Raw genomic sequence first — 6792 nt, 5'->3', positions numbered from 1 at the left:
CATATGTGTTGGCAATCAGTGCATCCAATCTCTTTAGGTGGCACCGTTCTTTCACTCCACCTAATAGGGTTTAAAAAAAAAAAACAAAAAAACTAAAAACCAATAAGTTTTACAAGTTAGAACCTTCATACACCTATGTAATTATATAAAAATAATTTTTAATTAGAGAAAAAAAAATACTTTTTTCTTAAAAAAGAATCAATCTAAAGTCTAAACAGTAAACATTCAAAAAGAATTATTAAACGTTTTGGCTTGACTAATTCTATTATTCAAGAATTATACTGCGTAAATCAAGGATTGCTTTAGCATAAGTGACCAATTCAATTCAGGCTTTTAATAAGTAGAAAATAAAAAAACATAAATATTTTCGTATCCATATTTATATACTTCTAAATATGCAAGATGATAAGTCAACAAAAAAAAAAATGCAAGACAATTTTGTAATATTTTGATGTTATATATATGTCGTAAAAAAACAGTAGTATGAAAAATAAAAGTAATCGTTTTATTCCTAATGTTCTTAAATTTATTTTTAATTTTTAATGAAATTAATTTAGTAACATATTTTCATTCTATTTTTATTATTAATTTTTAGACAATTAATTCTTAGCTATTCTTTTTTAAAATTTAACTTTTAATAACTACTATTCCATCAAATTATCGCTGAATTATATTATATTGATAATATATTTTAAATTTAAATTTTATCAAATTTGTAATTAAATTTTAATATTATTTTTAATTTTATAATTAAATTATTATCAATATAAAGAATATTAAAATTAATAAAATATTTTTTTATAAATTAAAAATATTAACAATTAAAACTTAATTAAAATTTTGACATTTTTTGAAAAGAATATTTTTTTAATTTTAATATTTTTAATATAAAAAATTTAATTATAAAATTAAAAATAATGTATAAACTCAATTAAAAATATATATAAAAATTTAATATAAATTTAATAAAGAGAATAATTAAATATAAAATCTAGTAGTATACTTATATTTACAAATTATTTTTATATAGAAAAAGTAATATGTTAAAATATTAAATTATTTCCATATTTCATGAAATTTTATTCCATTCATCTTTACGTTGGTTCAAGTCAATAAATATATGTACACATATTAAAGAAGACCATAGAGAGAAACGAAAAAATTGCCTTACTCATTTCACAAATAATCATTATATCTATTTAAAATATAAAAGTTAAACAGTTCAATACACGAGGCAGTATTTTCCCAATTTAGCATCATCAGTAATGACGACACGTTGCAATAAAGAACAGTGTTTCCTCCGGTGCGTCAAAGTCGAGATTTTTTCGCATAATTTCATTCTCAAAATTAAATTGCTCTCTTCCCTTTTACTTTTGGTGACTGAAAATTAAAAAGAAACGAAAAAAAACTTAATTTTTTTCTTCATCTCACCACCCCCGACACTCCACATCTTCTTATCCTCCTTTTCCTTCTCATTTTTCTCTTCATGTCACCAACTAAAAATTGTGTTTCAAGTCACCAAGATCGGTTGGGCAGTCCCATTCATCAGAATAGAGCTGGAAGTTGCAAATGTGGCAGCAAGAAGAAGCCTTGTGTCGAAGGAGAAAAAACTGAGTGAACTCAGATAAAGAAGTTTAAGCAGCAGAAACTATAGCACAAGGTGAAGAGAGCAGCGGACGGTATCCCAGCAACCAGTAGGGTCGAGATTGTAGCTGAAGATTTGAAGTTTATCTTAAAAGTCAGACTAAATAGAAAAGGAGATTTCGGAAGTCCAGAAAAGTAGGGCGACCCAGAGATGGAGGAAGCACGATGGGGAAGAACAAGGATATTCAAGAACGTGCCACCGCAGCCAGAGACGGATCCAAAAATCTAAGAGTGGAGGGGGCGAAAATTAAAATATTGTTAATTAAATATAATGTTATATATTTGATAATAGATATAACTATAATTAATTTTTTAATTTAAAAAATTAATAAATACTTGTCAAATAAAAAAATTATCTCAATTTTTATAATTTTTTCATAATTTTTTTATGGTTTTATATCTAATAAAATATAAAATTATATATTTTTAAATATTTTGTTAATTAATTTACTTTATTAAGTATTTATGTGACGGTAAGTTATATTTTTATGTTTTATATCATTAAGAAATATGACATAAAATAATATAAGTTAATTGCACTAACAATTTTGTTACGTGAATTTAAAATATATTAAAGTATTTTTATATAATAATAGGGTAAAAATTAATTAAAAAAGAATAAAAAAATAACTAAATAAAATTAGAAAAAAATAATATTATTATAAATAGTATTAAAGTATTTTTATATGATTATAAATGTTAAACTTAATCTTAAAAAAAAATGTAAAAAAAAGTCCGAATTAAATAAAAAATACAAATAATATAAATATATGTAGAAAAATTTAAACCCTATTACATAAAGAATAATAACTTTTTTTTTTACTAAAAATAGAGAGATTCGAACCCGCGACCTCTTAATTGAGAATAGAGAGACTATAGAGAGATTCGAACCCGCGACCTCTTAATTGAGAATAGAGAGACTATGTCATTTAACTATAGCTCATTAACAAGAATAATAACTCTTTTTACTATCACTACATTATTAAATTTTATTCTATACAAGATATCTATTATAATAGTATATGAGCTTTTAAAATTTGATGGGGCCAAGGCCACTACTTGCCCCCCTTGAATCCGTCCCTAACCGCAGCAATAAATAGAAATTGGAGAAGTGTTGGAATCTGCTGCACGTCATGCGCTTGAAAGCAGGAAAAGATCCTTGCATACTTCTTCTTCTTCCTCCAAATGCATACTATTTCTACTGTTAGTTATTTATTCCAAAGTGGGATTAACACTATTGGGCTTCAGGTTTCAATAAGTATTCATTTTTTTTGTTTTGCAGTTTAGGGTTTCAGACATATTCAAACGAGTTGCAACTTAAAGTGTTCTCGGTAATGGTTCTATAATTCACGGGTAAGCATAGGATTCTTGCATAACTCAAGCGCCTCGATCATGACATCAAATTTTTTCAGGTTTTTTCTTTCTTTCTTATAATTTTGATTTGCTTACTAATAAAGTGGAATCTAATTTTGTTGCAAGCAAACTTCTTTGCGAATTCTGAATTGTCTGTTATCCGTCAAAATTTCTTGCCAAGTTTATTGCTATCTATTTTTCTTTTAAATTCATTTTCTGTGTTTTCTTAAACTATGCAGAAAAAATTGAAAGAGCTTGAGAAAGCAGATAATGTGTATCATTTTATTAATATCTCTGTCTCTCTTTTTTTTTTGTTCTTGACCATTTTTCTTATTTTCCTTAGGAGGAACAAGGTGTAGAACATCTCTTTAAACACTTGCAGGATTTTTCAGACAATACGTCACAGCATTATTTTGATATTGTGTGCATTCTTTTTTTATTTCCTATCATACCTATTATTCATTTGTTTGTTTCATGTCATTCATGTTTGATAAAAATATGTTTTCAATTAAAATTGTGAATTAAATAAGTATCTATTTAGAATCACCCCTATAGTGTTTTGACAAACTCCAATTTAATTTCTAATTGGTTTGGCTGAGCTAATTACTGCTTCGCATACTTGAATTTCATATATTTTTTATTGCTCTGTAATACATTTCATTATCACATATAAAAAGTTCTCATTGTTTCATCAAGTTTATCTATTTATTTATTTATTTAAATTCTATTATTTTGGTGACTTTGTTTTAACTGATATTGTGCATGCTCTGTTTTCAGGTCCTTTATTTATTTAATTAATTTTGTTCATTGCAAGAGATCCATTAACTCTTTCAAACCTCTATATTTAGGAGGATAGGTGGGAACATGGTAACTAATTTCATCCATTCTAATAAATTTCTTTCATCAAATCTATAATTGTCATTTATTTATATATTTGGTCATTTATTTGTGTTTTGGCTTCTAAAGGTTCAAGTTGGAGGATAACCTTTGTACAAAGTTGACAGTAAATTGGGTGAAGGTGAGCGTCTATTGCAGCCTCTGGGTTTTCAAAGTTATTTGAAACTTTTGGTTTGAGATTAATTTTGATTTTAGTTGACTTCTACTTTTTATTTCTCAAATGGCACTAAAATGTGGGATAAGATCAGCAGAGGCAAAACATATCTTGGTTTGGCAATAAATTTGGACACTATAACTATAGGTCTATAGCCCTTCTTATGAGTGACAAATTCATTATATATTCTTTTAATATCTTGATTGTAAATATCTTTCATTAAACATCTCTATATTGACGAGGTAGAGGATACTAGCAGAAAAAGGTCAATAAAGTTTGTTGCCATGTCTGTGTATTACAACTTTCTTCAAGATAGGTATCTTTTTAAAATGGGATTTTATCCAAAATGATTGTATATTCAAAAATATTAGAAAATACTAATTTTTTTATCTTACAATAAAATTCATAACAGAAAATGAGTGAAAATAGAGAATAAAAATGCCAGATAAAAAGAGATAATACTGATAATTTTTAATTTTTTATCAAGGATCTAATTCATTTAAATTAAGAAAAAGCAACAGTAAATATGGAAGAATAATTTGTAACTGATGATGTTATTGCAACAATTGATGAACTCAAAGAACTTGAAATGACACAATGTGATTACTATTTTGTTTCATTGTTTATTTTTCATTAGTTTAAGTTAAGATGATGGCATTGATTGTTTTTAACCTTTTCTTCCTACTAGGTGCATCTTTGATTGGTTCATTTGTCAATTCAAAAATTCTTGCTGCATTTTCTGTTCCTAGTGGAAAGAATTCATGCAATATTTTGAAATACAAGAGTCTGATCTTAAAGTAATTTCAAGACCTTTGCTATTTTTTAGATTTCATTTGATATATACATTTTCTATTTAAGAGGCATAATTTATTGAATTTGCATTCATGCATCATTAGGTAAGTACTTTAATTATTCGGTCTCTTTGATAGTGTGATTGCTTGAATTGGTGGCATGTTTTTTGGCTATGATACCCAGGTATTTATTTCATTTCATTTTGGATTTCATATACACGATTAAAAAATTATTATTCCTTTTTTAAATTCGTGTTTATTATGCCACATCTGCCCCTAATGATTCTTTCTGTTTTTGATTGTGTGCATCAAAGTTACTGATTTCATCTAATTTTTTACTTATAGTAGTTCATTTGTGAAATTCTAACGTGTGTTGACTGAAGATATAAGAGATATATCAAGGCATTTTTCCCCCTTCAATCATACTACAAGTGTAATTAATAACCAAAACTTCTATTTTACAATTCATTCTATTTTAAGCAAGAACTGAGTTGTCACAATATCAAAACAAGAAAATTTTGATGCAGCTTTGTCTTTGGTGCATCTATTCTTTTATAATATTTGTTTTATACATAAAAGAGAATTGTAATTTTACTTTAAGTTACTTACATATATCATATGTCTAGACTGATAATAAGGTAAGTGAGGTGATATAAAATTTTAAATAGTTAAATTATGTTATTCACCTAAGGTCCCGTACCATCTCATCTAAATTGAACATTGCTAATTGCCATTGTAACTGATGCAATTTTCAATTCTCATGGCCACATTCAAGTTTTTTTTACATTTTTGAACTTCTTAAATATCAATTTGTTTATTTATTGTTGTTTTGATTGGTGTCGAATGACTAATATGTGATTAGTGACCCGGCTCTATCAGGTTGAGGCTTAATTGGTCACGAACCTCATTTCGCACAACACTTTTGATGAAAATGCTCCCTACACGTTCATTGTGTTATGATTTTGAGTTACGGATTTTGAAAACATTGTTTAAGTGGCTAAAGCAAATTACAAATTCCATAAAAAAAAATATTTTTTTGTTGGTTTCATGGTTTAGTTGCTAGATGCCTTAGTTGATAAATCTAATGGCTTCTTGAGATATGCACTTTTTTTATCTAGAGAACATTGGAGGCCAAAAAACAAGTAGATTAAAGTCCATATGATGCTTCCAATGAGCCTTAGGTAAATATTGCAAGTTTGTTCTTTCTTTTTGTTTCTTCTTCTTACATTTAATTTTTGTACTTTTAGGAATACACGCTGATGCTCTATTTTTAATGATGACTTGATTATAGAGAAGTTCTCCGCAACAATTAGTGCGTCCATCATTGGTGTAATTAGAATGGAGACATCACTTGAAAGATATGGCATTAGGAATTTTTTTGTTTAGTTTGTGTATAATTTTATATTCCATGAATTATGTTCTTTTGTTTCCAACTTACCAAATGACTACAAGGAAGAGTATGTTAAACAACAATGTTGAAAGAATGGAGTTAATTTTGAGGGTGTTTGGAAGTTTTTAATAAGTTAGAGTTTAATAAAATGTTTGAGAGAATTGAATTAATTATGGAGAGAATTATTTGATTAGGAACCAAAAGAATATAATTGAAATAGAACATGTAGAGTGTGTTTGAAATAATTATTTTATCCTTTAACTATTACCACTAAAGAATTTAGTGAGGATACTTTTAGTAATATCATAGCTCATGAGAATACAATTGAAAATTAGACCATTTTTTGTGTGATTTGATTTAAATTGAATCATGAAAATTGAATTCTTACTAGAAATCAAATTTGCATAACTTTTTACACTTAAGTATAAAAAAAATTCTAACACTGGAATAAATTGAAATCATAATAGTATTATTCATATTATCACTACATCTACAAATAACACTAGAATAGTCTATTCTTCATGTCTTTCTTTTTTTTAATTGAAATGATTACAATTTACTTT

At 26.5% G+C, this 6792-nt stretch overlaps 1 long non-coding RNA gene across 4 annotated transcripts; it reads left to right on the top strand.

Moving 5' to 3' along the window:
• Positions 1-2734: 2734 nt before the first annotated feature.
• On the top strand, positions 2735-6446 carry LOC107624272 (uncharacterized). 4 transcript variants are annotated; one of them, XR_015907393.1, is made up of 4 exons: positions 2735-3056; positions 3775-3864; positions 3964-6020; positions 6131-6446. It is a non-coding gene; the product is annotated as an uncharacterized LOC107624272 (long non-coding RNA). The 4 variants fall into 4 exon arrangements; XR_015907420.1 differs by having other exon boundaries at positions 2735-3864; positions 3964-4015; positions 5958-6020; XR_015907340.1 differs by having other exon boundaries at positions 2745-2847; positions 2927-3864.
• Positions 6447-6792: the final 346 nt, after the last annotated feature.

Source organism: Arachis ipaensis, chromosome B10 (assembly GCF_059453495.1).
Source record: "Arachis ipaensis isolate K30076 ecotype BB chromosome B10, ASM5945349v1, whole genome shotgun sequence".
In the NCBI taxonomy this organism is placed as follows: Eukaryota; Viridiplantae; Streptophyta; class Magnoliopsida; order Fabales; family Fabaceae; genus Arachis; species Arachis ipaensis.
Note: the sequence above shows the minus strand (reverse complement) of the source record. Positions and strands in the feature narration are given on the sequence as shown.